An 18,195-nucleotide genomic window follows, 5' to 3' on the forward strand; every position below is an offset into this window, starting at 1 on the left:
GGGGCCTCACAGTGTCACAATGATGCCTACATTCCACTGAGGCACACGGCGTCACTAGGGTCCCCTTGCTTCCATGAGGCCCAGCAATGTCACAGTGGTGTCCATGAATCCATGAGGACTCACAGTATCCCAATGGTCTCTTGATCTCACATGGTCCCACAGTGTCCCAATGGTCCCTTGGGGTCACAAGGCCCCACAGTGTCCCAATGGTCACTTCTTCTCACATGGCCCCACAGTGTAACAATGGTCCCTTGGTTCCATGGTTCCTGGTCTGGTGCATTCCCCTTTCCCCTTCTCAGGCCACCCTGCCAGCTGAGAAATGCTCACTGGGCCAGGGCCTTGGCCAGCAGCCCCTGGGCTCAGCTCCTCTGGAGCTCATCACAGACACTGTCTGCTCCAGGCTCAACCCTTCATCCCCTGGGGAGATGCCAAAGCCTCCACAGGGAGCATTTCCCTTTGCTCAGGGGAATTTCTCACAGGTGCCTTGTAGTGACTCTTTGTGTCTGTGTGCACACAGGAGTGCCTGTGCTCAGGGAAATGTGGCAGAAATGCTGCTCTCTGAGGGCTTTGATTGCCTTGGATAGCTGAGCCAGTCAGGCCTGGAAGTAAGGTTAAGTCATGTCACCCTGATTCTTAAGATTTTCTAAAGCCTTCTGAGTTTCCATTCTGTTGGAGAACCTTCCCACACAATTTCTGTCAACAACATATTGTTTACAATCTTTTATGGGGGTGGACAAACTTGATGTACTAGTGCTTTGTCCAATGTTTTTGGACAGGTGGTCCATTCACTCTCCAATCCAATGTCACCTTTGGGAAAGTATAAAAATTGGAGTCAGAGAATAAACTTTTCTCTTTACCTTGAAAATAGCAGGTAGCTCGCGTCGTGCTTTCACGTGTCTTATAGCGACAAAGTCACAAGCTGTAAGCAAAGTTAAATGCTGCTAAGAGTTGTTCTTTTGCTAATTTGTGAAGCTTAATAGAAGTTATAAGCGAAGTTGAATATTGTTAAGTGTTATTCCACAGCTCTCTTTAGCTTTTAGGCTGTATTCCTTTTATCCTTGCCCTCACTGTCCTTTCGTCACACACACACACACACACACACACACACACCCACACACACACACACACACAAACACACAGAGACACACAGACGCCGGGACAGTTCTTGACTCCTTTTCGGTTTGATTGCCTGGATTTTGTTTGGTTTTCTTGTTGCTTTGTTTCCTTGGTGTGCCTGAAGTGTCCAGTCAGGAGCAGAGTGACTCTTGCCAAGGAACTCTGTGGTGCTGTCACTTAATATTAAAGTTGTTTTATGCTACTCCCCTGCTGGGGATTTTTAAAGTGCTCTCAAGCCCTCCTTCATAAGAGGGTGAAGGAGCCCTGGCCAAGCTCTGGCCCTGGGGGCACAGGGATGCTGCTAGGGGGTCCCTGTCTCCCTGTTCCAACTGTGACGGCCCTGAGCCCCTGTCCCCGTGTCAGGCTCTGGGCTTGATCTCCTCAAACATCCTCAGGGGGAGGCTGCAGCGCCAGGGGCAGGGGGACCCAGAGGGACACGGGATGCCACCGGGCACGAGCAGCTTTGGACTTCTCTGGGAGGAACTGTGAGTGGGAGCTGGCTTGAAGTGACCTCCCCAGTAAGGTCACAGAGCCCCTGAGATGTCACACTGCCTCCTGGGATGTCACAGCCCACCCTGAGATCTCACAAATCCCCCTTGTGATGTCACAGAGCCAGTGCTGCTCTAGCACTCTGGGATGTCATACAGTTGCGCTGTGATGGCACAGAAGACTCTGGCATCACAAAGTCAGCCCGTGTCACAATCCTCTAGTGCAAGCGGGAATCATGACAGTTCATTTTCCCCATCTCAGAATTAGCAGAAGTAGATAGGCTTATCATGAGAAACCGAATGTGATGAACATGTTAGAAATGCTAGGCTCCAAGTTATTAATTTTTAATTTAATAAAAGTTATTAAGTGTACCAAATATAAACTTTGAGAAAAATGAAAAAAAGCCACTATAAAAAAAAGTCAATGTGGAGCCCGGGATTGCCACCGGGTGAGACACAGGTTTGACAGCTGCAGCAGAGGGTCCTCTATGCTTCACACCGACCGTCCTGTCTGACCCATTTTTATACGATTTTCCTTGCCTGAGCCAGAGTCCCCTTTCTTCCTTTTCAAAGTGCATGTATTCATGTGGAGTTCTTTTCTCTGTGGCAAGTTGAACAATACGTGTCCGGAGAGTGATGAACACCTGTGTTTGCAGTCCCGGAATTCGGATTTGAGATGTACCTCCCTGATGGCTCTGACTATCTCGGTCTCGGATATTTATCGTGTATTTATCGTCCGGGTGTTTCTCGGACAACCTTGATGCATGATCCCTCTCTGGGCTGGCCACTTTCGTTCGCTTGTAAATAAAGTCCTCCCTCTCTCGTCCAGGTGGCTTTGACATGGTGTTGCAGTCGCTGTTGCTGGCTTGTGCGATTTAAAAACTTCCTATAAGAGTATAATTTAACAGCACATAACTATAAAAGAGACGACAATTTTATTTGCACGAATTATCCTATAGACATATAACAGTCCTAATGATTCCTTGAGGCCTTGCAGTGTCACAATGTTCTCCATGGTTCCACAGGCCCCACAGTGTCATGTGACTCCTCTGTTCCATGAGTCCTGCAATGTCACAATGGACCTTTGGACCAATGGACCATGGGGCTTTGCAGTGTCACAACGCTCTCCTTTGGCTCCACAGGGTCACAATGGAGCACTGATTACAGGCAGCCTCTCTGTGTTACCCTGGAGCTTTGTTTCCGTGGGGTCTCGCAGTGTCCCAATGGAGCCTTGGCTGGATGGGGCCTCACAGTGTCACAATGATGCCTACATTCCACTGAGGCACACGGCGTCACTAGGGTCCCCTTGCTTCCATGAGGCCCAGCAATGTCACAGTGGTGTCCATGAATCCATGAGGACTCACAGTATCCCAATGGTCTCTTGATCTCACATGGTCCCACAGTGTCCCAATGGTCCCTTGGTCTCACAAGGCCCCACAGTGTCCCAATGGTCACTTCTTCTCACATGGCCCCACAGTGTAACAATGGTCCCTTGGTTCCATGGTTCCTGGTCTGGTGCATTCCCCTTTCCCCTTCTCAGGCCACCCTGCCAGCTGAGAAATGCTCACTGGGCCTGGGCCATGGCCAGCAGCCCCTGGGCTCAGCTCCTCTGGAGCTCATCACAGACACTGTCTGCTCCAGGCTCAACCCTTCATCCCCTGGGGAGATGCCAAAGCCTCCACAGGGAGCATTTCCCTTTGCTCAGGGGAATTTCTCACAGGTGCCTTGTAGTGACTCTTTGTGTCTGTGTGCACACAGGAGTGCCTGTGCTCAGGGAAATGTGGCAGAAATGCTGCTCTCTGAGGGCTTTGATTGCCTTGGATAGCTGAGCCAGTCAGGCCTGGAAGTAAGGTTAAGTCATGTTACCCTGATTCTTAAGATTTTCTAAAGCCTTCTGAGTTTCCATTCTGTTGGAGAACCTTCCCACACAATTTCTGTCAACAACATATTGTTTACAATCTTTTATGGGGCTGGACAAACTTGATGTACTAGTGCTTTGTCCAATGTCTTTGGACAGGTGGCCCATTCACTCTCCAATCCAATGTCACCTTTGGGAAAGTATAAAAGTTGGAGTCAGAGAATAAACTTTTCTCTTTACCTTGAAAATAGCAGGTAGCTCGCGTCGTGCTTTCACGTGTCTTATAGCGACAAAGTCACAAGCTGTAAGCAAAGTTAAATGCTGCTAAGAGTTGTTCTTTTGCTAATTTGTGAAGCTTAATAGAAGTTATAAGCAAAGTTGAATATTGTTAAGTGTTATTCCACAGCTCTGTTTAGCTTTTAGGCTGTATTCCTTTTATCCTTGCCCTCACTGTCCTTTCGTCACACACACACACACACCCACACACACACACCCACACACACACACACTCACAAACACACAGAGACACACAGACACCGGGACAGTTCTTGACTCCTTTTTGGTTTGATTGCCTGGATTTTGTTTGGTTTTCTTGTTGCTTTGTTTCCTTGGTGTGCCTGAAGTGTCCAGTCAGGAGCAGAGTGACTCTTGCCAAGGAACTCTGTGGTGCTGTCACTTAATATTAAAGCTGTTTTATGCTACTCCCCTGCTGGGGATTTTTAAAGTGCTCTCAAGCCCTCCTTCATAAGAGGGTGAAGGAGCCCTGGCCAAGCTCTGGCCCTGGGGGCACAGGGATGCTGCTAGGGGGTCCCTGTCTCCCTGTTCCAACTGTGACGGCCCTGAGTCCCTGTCCCCGTGTCAGGCTCTGGGCTTGATCTCCTCGAACATCCTCAGCAGGGGGCTGCAGCGCCAGGGGCAGGGGGACCCAGAGGGACACGGGATGCCACCGGGCACGAGCAGCTTTGGACTTCTCTGGGAGGAACTGTGAGTGGGAGCTGGCTTGAAGTGACCTCCCCAGTAAGGTCACAGAGCCCCTGAGATGTCACACTGCCTCCTGGGATGTCACAGCCCACCCTGAGATCTCACAAATCCCCCTTGTGATGTCACAGAGCCAGTGCTGCTCTAGCACTCTGGGATGTCATACAGTTGCGCTGTGATGGCACAGAAGACTCTGGCATCACAAAGTCAGCCCGTGTCACAATCCTTTAGTGCAAGCGGGAATCATGACAGTTCATTTTCCCCATCTCAGAATTAGCAGAAGTAGATAGGCTTATCATGAGAAACCGAATGTGATGAACATGTTAGAAATGCAAGGCTCCAAGTTATTAATTTTTAATTTAATAAAAGTTATTAAGTGTACCAAATATAAACTTTGAGAAAAATGAAAAAAAGCCACTATAAAAAAAAGTCAATGTGGAGCCCGGGATTGCCACCGGGTGAGACACAGGTTTGACAGCTGCAGCAGAGGGTCCTCTATGCTTCACACCGACCGTCCTGTCTGACCCATTTTTATACGATTTTCCTTGCCTGAGCCAGAGTCCCCTTTCTTCCTTTTCAAAGTGCATGTATTCATGTGGAGTTCTTTTCTCTGTGGCAAGTTGAACAATACGTGTCCGGAGAGTGATGAACACCTGTGTTTGCAGTCCCGGAATTCGGATTTGAGATGTACCTCCCTGATGGCTCTGACTATCTCGGTCTCGGATATTTATCGTGTATTTATCGTCCGGGTGTTTCTCGGACAACCTTGATGCATGATCCCTCTCTGGGCTGGCCACTTTCGTTCGCTTGTAAATAAAGTCCTCCCTCTCTCGTCCAGGTGGCTTTGACATGGTGTTGCAGTCGCAGTTGCTGGCTTGTGCGATTTAAAAACTTCCTATAAGAGTATAATTTAACAGCACATAACTATAAAAGAGACGACAATTTTATTTGCACGAATTATCCTATAGACATATAACAGTCCTAATGATTCCTTGAGGCCTTGCAGTGTCACAATGTTCTCCATGGTTCCACAGGCCCCACAGTGTCATGTGACTCCTCTGTTCCATGAGTCCTGCAATGTCACAATGGACCTTTGGACCAATGGACCATGGGGCTTTGCAGTGTCACAACGCTCTCCTTTGGCTCCACAGGGTCACAATGGAGCACTGATTACAGGCAGCCTCTCTGTGTTACCCTGGAGCTTTGTTTCCGTGGGGTCTCGCAGTGTCCCAATGGAGCCTTGGCTGGATGGGGCCTCACAGTGTCACAATGATGCCTACATTCCACTGAGGCACACGGCGTCACTAGGGTCCCCTTGCTTCCATGAGGCCCAGCAATGTCACAGTGGTGTCCATGAATCCATGAGGACTCACAGTATCCCAATGGTCTCTTGATCTCACATGGTCCCACAGTGTCCCAATGGTCCCTTGGGGTCACAAGGCCCCACAGTGTCCCAATGGTCACTTCTTCTCACATGGCCCCACAGTGTAACAATGGTCCCTTGGTTCCATGGTTCCTGGTCTGGTGCATTCCCCTTTCCCCTTCTCAGGCCACCCTGCCAGCTGAGAAATGCTCACTGGGCCAGGGCCTTGGCCAGCAGCCCCTGGGCTCAGCTCCTCTGGAGCTCATCACAGACACTGTCTGCTCCAGGCTCAACCCTTCATCCCCTGGGGAGATGCCAAAGCCTCCACAGGGAGCATTTCCCTTTGCTCAGGGGAATTTCTCACAGGTGCCTTGTAGTGACTCTTTGTGTCTGTGTGCACACAGGAGTGCCTGTGCTCAGGGAAATGTGGCAGAAATGCTGCTCTCTGAGGGCTTTGATTGCCTTGGATAGCTGAGCCAGTCAGGCCTGGAAGTAAGGTTAAGTCATGTTACCCTGATTCTTAAGATTTTCTAAAGCCTTCTGAGTTTCCATTCTGTTGGAGAACCTTCCCACACAATTTCTGTCAACAACATATTGTTTACAATCTTTTATGGGGCTGGACAAACTTGATGTACTAGTGCTTTGTCCAATGTCTTTGGACAGGTGGCCCATTCACTCTCCAATCCAATGTCACCTTTGGGAAAGTATAAAAGTTGGAGTCAGAGAATAAACTTTTCTCTTTACCTTGAAAATAGCAGGTAGCTCGCGTCGTGCTTTCACGTGTCTTATAGCGACAAAGTCACAAGCTGTAAGCAAAGTTAAATGCTGCTAAGAGTTGTTCTTTTGCTAATTTGTGAAGCTTAATAGAAGTTATAAGCAAAGTTGAATATTGTTAAGTGTTATTCCACAGCTCTGTTTAGCTTTTAGGCTGTATTCCTTTTATCCTTGCCCTCACTGTCCTTTCGTCACACACACACACACACCCACACACACACACCCACACACACACACACTCACAAACACACAGAGACACACAGACACCGGGACAGTTCTTGACTCCTTTTCGGTTTGATTGCCTGGATTTTGTTTGGTTTTCTTGTTGCTTTGTTTCCTTGGTGTGCCTGAAGTGTCCAGTCAGGAGCAGAGTGACTCTTGCCAAGGAACTCTGTGGTGCTGTCAGTTAATATTAAAGCTGTTTTATGCTACTCCCCTGCTGGGGATTTTTAAAGTGCTCTCAAGCCCTCCTTCATAAGAGGGTGAAGGAGCCCTGGCCAAGCTCTGGCCCTGGGGGCACAGGGATGCTGCTAGGGGGTCCCTGTCTCCCTGTTCCAACTGTGACGGCCCTGAGCCCCTGTCCCCGTGTCAGGCTCTGGGCTTGATCTCCTCGAACATCCTCAGCGGGAGGCTGCAGCACCAGGGGCGGGGGGACCCAGAGGGACACGGGATGCCACCGGGCACGAGCAGCTTTGGACTTCTCTGGGAGGAACTGTGAGTGGGAGCTGGCTTGAAGTGACCTCCCCAGTAAGGTCACAGAACCCCTGAGATGTCACACTGCCTCCTGGGATGTCACAGCCCACCCTGAGATCTCACAAATCCCCCTTGTGATGTCACAGAGCCAGTGCTGCTCTAGCACTCTGGGATGTCATACAGTTGCGCTGTGATGGCACAGAAGACTCTGGCATCACAAAGTCAGCCCGTGTCACAATCCTCTAGTGCAAGCGGGAATCATGACAGTTCATTTTCCCCATCTCAGAATTAGCAGAAGTAGATAGGCTTATCATGAGAAACCGAATGTGATGAACATGTTAGAAATGCAAGGCTCCAAGTTATTAATTTTTAATTTAATAAAAGTTATTAAGTGTACCAAATATAAACTTTGAGAAAAATGAAAAAAAGCCACTATAAAAAAAAGTCAATGTGGAGCCCGGGATTGCCACCGGGTGAGACACAGGTTTGACAGCTGCAGCAGAGGGTCCTCTATGCTTCACACCGACCGTCCTGTCTGACCCATTTTTATACGATTTTCCTTGCCTGAGCCAGAGTCCCCTTTCTTCCTTTTCAAAGTGCATGTATTCATGTGGAGTTCTTTTCTCTGTGGCAAGTTGAACAATACGTGTCCGGAGAGTGATGAACACCTGTGTTTGCAGTCCCGGAATTCGGATTTGAGATGTACCTCCCTGATGGCTCTGACTATCTCGGTCTCGGATATTTATCGTGTATTTATCGTCCGGGTGTTTCTCGGACAACCTTGATGCATGATCCCTCTCTGGGCTGGCCACTTTCGTTCGCTTGTAAATAAAGTCCTCCCTCTCTCGTCCAGGTGGCTTTGACATGGTGTTGCAGTCGCTGTTGCTGGCTTGTGCGATTTAAAAACTTCCTATAAGAGTATAATTTAACAGCACATAACTATAAAAGAGACGACAATTTTATTTGCACGAATTATCCTATAGACATATAACAGTCCTAATGATTCCTTGAGGCCTTGCAGTGTCACAATGTTCTCCATGGTTCCACAGGCCCCACAGTGTCATGTGACTCCTCTGTTCCATGAGTCCTGCAATGTCACAATGGACCTTTGGACCAATGGACCATGGGGCTTTGCAGTGTCACAACGCTCTCCTTTGGCTCCACAGGGTCACAATGGAGCACTGATTACAGGCAGCCTCTCTGTGTTACCCTGGAGCTTTGTTTCCGTGGGGTCTCACAGTGTCCCAATGGAGCCTTGGCTGGATGGGGCCTCACAGTGTCACAATGATGCCTACATTCCACTGAGGCACACGGCGTCACTAGGGTCCCCTTGCTTCCATGAGGCCCAGCAATGTCACAGTGGTGTCCATGAATCCATGAGGACTCACAGTATCCCAATGGTCTCTTGATCTCACATGGTCCCACAGTGTCCCAATGGTCCCTTGGGGTCACAAGGCCCCACAGTGTCCCAATGGTCACTTCTTCTCACATGGCCCCACAGTGTAACAATGGTCCCTTGGTTCCATGGTTCCTGGTCTGGTGCATTCCCCTTTCCCCTTCTCAGGCCACCCTGCCAGCTGAGAAATGCTCACTGGGCCAGGGCCTTGGCCAGCAGCCCCTGGGCTCAGCTCCTCTGGAGCTCATCACAGACACTGTCTGCTCCAGGCTCAACCCTTCATCCCCTGGGGAGATGCCAAAGCCTCCACAGGGAGCATTTCCCTTTGCTCAGGGGAATTTCTCACAGGTGCCTTGTAGTGACTCTTTGTGTCTGTGTGCACACAGGAGTGCCTGTGCTCAGGGAAATGTGGCAGAAATGCTGCTCTCTGAGGGCTTTGATTGCCTTGGATAGCTGAGCCAGTCAGGCCTGCAAGTAAGGTTAAGTCATGTCACCCTGATTCTTAAGATTTTCTAAAGCCTTCTGAGTTTCCATTCTGTTGGAGAACCTTCCCACACAATTTCTGTCAACAACATATTGTTTACAATCTTTTATGGGGCTGGACAAACTTGATGTACTAGTGCTTTGTCCAATGTCTTTGGACAGGTGGTCCATTCACTCTCCAATCCAATGTCACCTTTGGGAAAGTATAAAAGTTGGAGTCAGAGAATAAACTTTTCTCTTTACCTTGAAAATAGCAGGTAGCTCGCGTCGTGCTTTCACGTGTCTTATAGCGACAAAGTCACAAGCTGTAAGCAAAGTTAAATGCTGCTAAGAGTTGTTCTTTTGCTAATTTGTGAAGCTTAATAGAAGTTCTAAGCGAAGTTGAATATTGTTAAGTGTTATTCCACAGCTCTGTTTAGCTTTTAGGCTGTATTCCTTTTATCCTTGCCCTCACTGTCCTTTCGTCACACACACACACACACACACACACACACACACACACAAACACACAGAGACACACAGACACCGGGACAGTTCTTGACTCCTTTTTGGTTTGATTGCCTGGATTTTGTTTGGTTTTCTTGTTGCTTTGTTTCCTTGGTGTGCCTGAAGTGTCCAGTCAGGAGCAGAGTGACTCTTGCCAAGGAACTCTGTGGTGCTGTCACTTAATATTAAAGCTGTTTTATGCTACTCCCCTGCTGGGGATTTTTAAAGTGCTCTCAAGCCCTCCTTCATAAGAGGGTGAAGGAGCCCTGGCCAAGCTCTGGCCCTGGGGGCACAGGGATGCTGCTAGGGGGTCCCTGTCTCCCTGTTCCAACTGTGACGGCCCTGAGTCCCTGTCCCCGTGTCAGGCTCTGGGCTTGATCTCCTCGAACATCCTCAGCAGGGGGCTGCAGCGCCAGGGGCAGGGGGACCCAGAGGGACACGGGATGCCACCGGGCACGAGCAGCTTTGGACTTCTCTGGGAGGAACTGTGAGTGGGAGCTGGCTTGAAGTGACCTCCCCAGTAAGGTCACAGAGCCCCTGAGATGTCACACTGCCTCCTGGGATGTCACAGCCCACCCTGAGATCTCACAAATCCCCCTTGTGATGTCACAGAGCCAGTGCTGCTCTAGCACTCTGGGATGTCATACAGTTGCGCTGTGATGGCACAGAAGACTCTGGCATCACAAAGTCAGCCCGTGTCACAATCCTTTAGTGCAAGCGGGAATCATGACAGTTCATTTTCCCCATCTCAGAATTAGCAGAAGTAGATAGGCTTATCATGAGAAACCGAATGTGATGAACATGTTAGAAATGCAAGGCTCCAAGTTATTAATTTTTAATTTAATAAAAGTTATTAAGTGTACCAAATATAAACTTTGAGAAAAATGAAAAAAAGCCACTATAAAAAAAAGTCAATGTGGAGCCCGGGATTGCCACCGGGTGAGACACAGGTTTGACAGCTGCAGCAGAGGGTCCTCTATGCTTCACACCGACCGTCCTGTCTGACCCATTTTTATACGATTTTCCTTGCCTGAGCCAGAGTCCCCTTTCTTCCTTTTCAAAGTGCATGTATTCATGTGGAGTTCTTTTCTCTGTGGCAAGTTGAACAATACGTGTCCGGAGAGTGATGAACACCTGTGTTTGCAGTCCCGGAATTCGGATTTGAGATGTACCTCCCTGATGGCTCTGACTATCTCGGTCTCGGATATTTATCGTGTATTTATCGTCCGGGTGTTTCTCGGACAACCTTGATGCATGATCCCTCTCTGGGCTGGCCACTTTCGTTCGCTTGTAAATAAAGTCCTCCCTCTCTCGTCCAGGTGGCTTTGACATGGTGTTGCAGTCGCAGTTGCTGGCTTGTGCGATTTAAAAACTTCCTATAAGAGTATAATTTAACAGCACATAACTATAAAAGAGACGACAATTTTATTTGCACGAATTATCCTATAGACATATAACAGTCCTAATGATTCCTTGAGGCCTTGCAGTGTCACAATGTTCTCCATGGTTCCACAGGCCCCACAGTGTCATGTGACTCCTCTGTTCCATGAGTCCTGCAATGTCACAATGGACCTTTGGACCAATGGACCATGGGGCTTTGCAGTGTCACAACGCTCTCCTTTGGCTCCACAGGGTCACAATGGAGCACTGATTACAGGCAGCCTCTCTGTGTTACCCTGGAGCTTTGTTTCCGTGGGGTCTCGCAGTGTCCCAATGGAGCCTTGGCTGGATGGGGCCTCACAGTGTCACAATGATGCCTACATTCCACTGAGGCACACGGCGTCACTAGGGTCCCCTTGCTTCCATGAGGCCCAGCAATGTCACAGTGGTGTCCATGAATCCATGAGGACTCACAGTATCCCAATGGTCTCTTGATCTCACATGGTCCCACAGTGTCCCAATGGTCCCTTGGGGTCACAAGGCCCCACAGTGTCCCAATGGTCACTTCTTCTCACATGGCCCCACAGTGTAACAATGGTCCCTTGGTTCCATGGTTCCTGGTCTGGTGCATTCCCCTTTCCCCTTCTCAGGCCACCCTGCCAGCTGAGAAATGCTCACTGGGCCAGGGCCTTGGCCAGCAGCCCCTGGGCTCAGCTCCTCTGGAGCTCATCACAGACACTGTCTGCTCCAGGCTCAACCCTTCATCCCCTGGGGAGATGCCAAAGCCTCCACAGGGAACATTTCCCTTTGCTCAGGAGAATTTCTCACAGGTGCCTTGTAGTGACTCTTTGTGTCTGTGTGCACACAGGAGTGCCTGTGCTCAGGGAAATGTGGCAGAAATGCTGCTCTCTGAGGGCTTTGATTGCCTTGGATAGCTGAGCCAGTCAGGCCTGGAAGTAAGGTTAAGTCATGTCACCCTGATTCTTAAGATTTTCTAAAGCCTTCTGAGTTTCCATTCTGTTGGAGAACCTTCCCACACAATTTTTGTCAACAACATATTGTTTACAATCTTTCATGGGGCTGGACAAACTTGATGTACTAGTGCTTTGTCCAATGTCTTTGGACAGGTGGTCCATTCACTCTCCAATCCAATGTCACCTTTGGGAAAGTATAAAAGTTGGAGTCAGAGAATAAACTTTTCTCTTTACCTTGAAAATAGCAGGTGGCTCGCGTCGTGCTTTCACGTGTCTTATAGCGACAAAGTCACAAGCTGTAAGCAAAGTTAAATGCTGCTAAAAGTTGTTCTTTTGCTAATTTGTGAAGCTTAATAGAAGTTATAAGCAAAGTTGAATATTGTTAAGTGTTATTCCACAGCTCTCTTTAGCTTTTAGGCTGTATTCCTTTTATCCTTGCCCTCACTGTCCTTTCGTCACACACACACACACACACACACACACACCCACACACACACACACACACAAACACACAGAGACACACAGACACCGGGACAGTTCTTGACTCCTTTTCGGTTTGATTGCCTGGATTTTGTTTGGTTTTCTTGTTGCTTTGTTTCCTTGGTGTGCCTGAAGTGTCCAGTCAGGAGCAGAGTGACTCTTGCCAAGGAACTCTGTGGTGCTGTCACTTAATATTAAAGCTGTTTTATGCTACTCCCCTGCTGGGGATTTTTAAAGTGCTCTCAAGCCCTCCTTCATAAGAGGGTGAAGGAGCCCTGGCCAAGCTCTGGCCCTGGGGGCACAGGGATGCTGCTAGGGGGTCCCTGTCTCCCTGTTCCAACTGTGACGGCCCTGAGTCCCTGTCCCCGTGTCAGGCTCTGGGCTTGATCTCCTCGAACATCCTCAGCAGGGGGCTGCAGCGCCAGGGGCAGGGGGACCCAGAGGGACACGGGATGCCACCGGGCACGAGCAGCTTTGGACTTCTCTGGGAGGAACTGTGAGTGGGAGCTGGCTTGAAGTGACCTCCCCAGTAAGGTCACAGAGCCCCTGAGATGTCACACTGCCTCCTGGGATGTCACAGCCCACCCTGAGATCTCACAAATCCCCCTTGTGATGTCACAGAGCCAGTGCTGCTCTAGCACTCTGGGATGTCATACAGTTGCGCTGTGATGGCACAGAAGACTCTGGCATCACAAAGTCAGCCCGTGTCACAATCCTTTAGTGCAAGCGGGAATCATGACAGTTCATTTTCCCCATCTCAGAATTAGCAGAAGTAGATAGGCTTATCATGAGAAACCGAATGTGATGAACATGTTAGAAATGCAAGGCTCCAAGTTATTAATTTTTAATTTAATAAAAGTTATTAAGTGTACCAAATATAAACTTTGAGAAAAATGAAAAAAAGACACTATAAAAAAAAGTCAATGTGGAGCCCGGGATTGCCACCGGGTGAGACACAGGTTTGACAGCTGCAGCAGAGGGTCCTCTATGCTTCACACCGACCGTCCTGTCTGACCCATTTTTATACGATTTTCCTTGCCTGAGCCAGAGTCCCCTTTCTTCCTTTTCAAAGTGCATGTATTCATGTGGAGTTCTTTTCTCTGTGGCAAGTTGAACAATACGTGTCCGGAGAGTGATGAACACCTGTGTTTGCAGTCCCGGAATTCGGATTTGAGATGTACCTCCCTGATGGCTCTGACTATCTCGGTCTCGGATATTTATCGTGTATTTATCGTCCGGGTGTTTCTCGGACAACCTTGATGCATGATCCCTCTCTGGGCTGGCCACTTTCGTTCGCTTGTAAATAAAGTCCTCCCTCTCTCGTCCAGGTGGCTTTGACATGGTGTTGCAATCGCTGTTGCTGGCTTGTGCGATTTAAAAACTTCCTATAAGAGTATAATTTAACAGCACATAACTATAAAAGAGACGACAATTTTATTTGCACGAATTATCCTATAGACATATAACAGTCCTAATGATTCCTTGAGGCCTTGCAGTGTCACAATGTTCTCCATGGTTCCACAGGCCCCACAGTGTCATGTGACTCCTCTGTTCCATGAGTCCTGCAATGTCACAATGGACCTTTGGACCAATGGACCATGGGGCTTTGCAGTGTCACAACGCTCTCCTTTGGCTCCACAGGGTCACAATGGAGCACTGATTACAGGCAGCCTCTCTGTGTTACCCTGGAGCTTTGTTTCCGTGGGGTCTCACAGTGTCCCAATGGAGCCTTGGCTGGATGGGGCCTCACAGTGTCACAATGATGCCTACATTCCACTGAGGCACACGGCGTCACTAGGGTCCCCTTGCTTCCATGAGGCCCAGCAATGTCACAGTGGTGTCCATGAATCCATGAGGACTCACAGTATCCCAATGGTCTCTTGATCTCACATGGTCCCACAGTGTCCCAATGGTCCCTTGGGGTCACAAGGCCCCACAGTGTCCCAATGGTCACTTCTTCTCACATGGCCCCACAGTGTAACAATGGTCCCTTGGTTCCATGGTTCCTGGTCTGGTGCATTCCCCTTTCCCCTTCTCAGGCCACCCTGCCAGCTGAGAAATGCTCACTGGGCCAGGGCCTTGGCCAGCAGCCCCTGGGCTCAGCTCCTCTGGAGCTCATCACAGACACTGTCTGCTCCAGGCTCAACCCTTCATCCCCTGGGGAGATGCCAAAGCCTCCACAGGGAGCATTTCCCTTTGCTCAGGGGAATTTCTCACAGGTGCCTTGTAGTGACTCTTTGTGTCTGTGTGCACACAGGAGTGCCTGTGCTCAGGGAAATGTGGCAGAAATGCTGCTCTCTGAGGGCTTTGATTGCCTTGGATAGCTGAGCCAGTCAGGCCTGCAAGTAAGGTTAAGTCATGTCACCCTGATTCTTAAGATTTTCTAAAGCCTTCTGAGTTTCCATTCTGTTGGAGAACCTTCCCACACAATTTCTGTCAACAACATATTGTTTACAATCTTTTATGGGGCTGGACAAACTTGATGTACTAGTGCTTTGTCCAATGTCTTTGGACAGGTGGTCCATTCACTCTCCAATCCAATGTCACCTTTGGGAAAGTATAAAAGTTGGAGTCAGAGAATAAACTTTTCTCTTTACCTTGAAAATAGCAGGTAGCTCGCGTCGTGCTTTCACGTGTCTTATAGCGACAAAGTCACAAGCTGTAAGCAAAGTTAAATGCTGCTAAGAGTTGTTCTTTTGCTAATTTGTGAAGCTTAATAGAAGTTCTAAGCGAAGTTGAATATTGTTAAGTGTTATTCCACAGCTCTCTTTAGCTTTTAGGCTGTATTCCTTTTATCCTTGCCCTCACTGTCCTTTCGTCACACACACACACACACACACACACACACACACACACAAACACACAGAGACACACAGACACCGGGACAGTTCTTGACTCCTTTTTGGTTTGATTGCCTGGATTTTGTTTGGTTTTCTTGTTGCTTTGTTTCCTTGGTGTGCCTGAAGTGTCCAGTCAGGAGCAGAGTGACTCTTGCCAAGGAACTCTGTGGTGCTGTCACTTAATATTAAAGCTGTTTTATGCTACTCCCCTGCTGGGGATTTTTAAAGTGCTCTCAAGCCCTCCTTCATAAGAGGGTGAAGGAGCCCTGGCCAAGCTCTGGCCCTGGGGGCACAGGGATGCTGCTAGGGGGTCCCTGTCTCCCTTTTCCAACTGTGACGGCCCTGAGCCCCTGTCCCCGTGTCAGGCTCTGGGCTTGATCTCCTCGAACATCCTCAGCGGGAGGCTGCAGCGCCAGGGGCAGGGGGACCCAGAGGGACACGGGATGCCACCGGGCACGAGCAGCTTTGGACTTCTCTGGGAGGAACTGTGAGTGGGAGCTGGCTTGAAGTGACCTCCCCAGTAAGGTCACAGAGCCCCTGAGATGTCACACTGCCTCCTGGGATGTCACAGCCCACCCTGGGATCTCACAAATCCCCCTTGTGATGTCACAGAGCCAGTGCTGCTCCATCACTCTGGGATGTCATACAGTTGCGCTGTGATGGCACAGAAGACTCTGGCATCACAAAGTCAGCCCGTGTCACAATCCTTTAGTGCAAGCGGGAATCATGACAGTTCATTTTCCCCATCTCAGAATTAGCAGAAGTAGATAGGCTTATCATGAGAAACCGAATGTGATGAACATGTTAGAAATGCAAGGCTCCAAGTTATTAATTTTTAATTTAATAAAAGTTATTAAGTGTTCCAAATATAAACTTTGAGAAAAATGAAAAAAAGACACTATAAAAAAAAGTCAATGTGGAGCCCGGGATTGCCACCGGGTGAGACACAGGTTTGACAGCTGCAGCAGAGGGTCCTCTATGCTTCACACCGACCGTCCTGTCTGACCCATTTTTATACGATTTTCCTTGCCTGAGCCAGAGTCGCTTTTCTTCCTTTTCAAAGTGCATGTATTCATGTGGAGTTCTTTTCTCTGTGGCAAGTTGAACAATACGTGTCCGGAGAGTGATGAACACCTGTGTTTGCAGTCCTGGAATTCGGATTTGAGATGTACCTCCCTGATGGCTCTGACTATCTCGGTCTCGGATATTTATCATGTATTTATCGTCCGGGTGTTTCTTGGACAACCTTGATGCATGATCCCTCTCTGGGCTGGCCACTTTCGTTCGCTTGTAAATAAAGTCCTCCCTCTCTTGTCCAGGTGGCTTTCACATGGTGTTGCAATCGCTGTTGCTGGCTTGTGCGATTTAAAAACTTCTTATAAGAGTATAATTTAACAGCACATAACTATAAAAGAGACGACAATTTTATTTGCACGAATTATCCTATAGACATATAACAGTCCTAATGATTCCTTGAGGCCTTGCAGTGTCACAATGTTCTCCATGGTTCCACAGGCCCCACAGTGTCATGTGACTCCTCTGTTCCATGAGTCCTGCAATGTCACAATGGACCTTTGGACCAATGGACCATGGGGCTTTGCAGTGTCACAACGCTCTCCTTTGGCTCCACAGTGTCACAATGGAGCACTGATTACAGGCAGCCTCTCTGTGTTACCCTGGAGCTTTGTTTCCGTGGGGTCTCGCAGTGTCCCATTGGAGCCTTGGTTGGATGGGGCCTCACAGTGTCACAATGATGCCTACATTCCACTGAGGCACACGGCGTCACTAGGGTCCCCTTGCTTCCATGAGGCCCAGCAATGTCACAGTGGTGTCCATGAATCCATGAGGACTCACAGTATGCCAATGGTCTCTTGATCTCACATGGTCCCACAGTGTCCCAATGGTCCCTTGGTCTCACAAGAACTCACAGTGTCCCAATGGTCCCTTCTTCTCACATGGCCCCACAGTGTAACAATGGTCCCTTGGTTCCATGGTTCCTGGTCTGGTGCATTCCCCTCTCCCCTTCTCAGGCCACCCTGCCAGCTGAGAAATGCTCACTGGGCCAGGGCCTTGGCCAGCAGCCCCTGGGCTCAGCTCCTCTGGAGCTCATCACAGACACTGTCTGCTCCAAGCTCAACCCTTCATTTCCTGGGGAGATGCCAAAGCCTCCACAGGGAGCATTTCCCTTTGCTCAGGGGAATTTCTCACAGGTGCCTTGTAGTGACTCTTTGTGTCTGTGTGCACACAGGAGTGCCTGTGCTCAGGGAAATGTGGCAGAAATGCTGCTCTCTGAGGGCTTTGATTGCCTTGGATAGCTGAGCCAGTCAGGCCTGGAAGTAAGGTTAAGTCATGTCACCCTGATTCTTAAGATTTTCTAAAGCCTTCTGAGTTTCCATTTCGTTGGAGAACCTTCCCACACAATTTCACTCAACAACATATTGTTTACAATCTTTTATGGGGCTGGACAAACTTGATGTACTAGTGCTTTGTCCAATGTCTTTGGAGAGGTGGCCCATTCACTCTCCAATCCAATGTCACCTTTGGGAAAGTATAAAAGTTGGAGTCAGAGAATAAACTTTTAGCTTTACCTTGAAAATAGCAGGTGGCTCGCGTCGTGCTTTCACGTGTCTTATAGCGACAAAGTCACAAGATGTAAGCAAAGTTAAATGCTGCTAAGAGTTGTTCTTTTGCTAATTTGTGAAGCTTAATAGAAGTTATAAGCGAAGTTGAATATTGTTAAGTGTTATTCCACAGCTCTCTTTAGCTTTTAGGCTGTATTCCTTTTATCCTTGCCCTCACTGTCCTTTCGTCACACACACACACACACAAACACACAGAGACACACAGACACCGGGACAGTTCTTGACTCCTTTTTGTTTTGATTGC

This window comes from Lonchura striata, chromosome 37, assembly GCF_050655825.1.
Source record: "Lonchura striata isolate lonStrDom1 chromosome 37, ASM5065582v1, whole genome shotgun sequence".
NCBI lineage: Eukaryota > Metazoa > Chordata > Aves > Passeriformes > Estrildidae > Lonchura > Lonchura striata.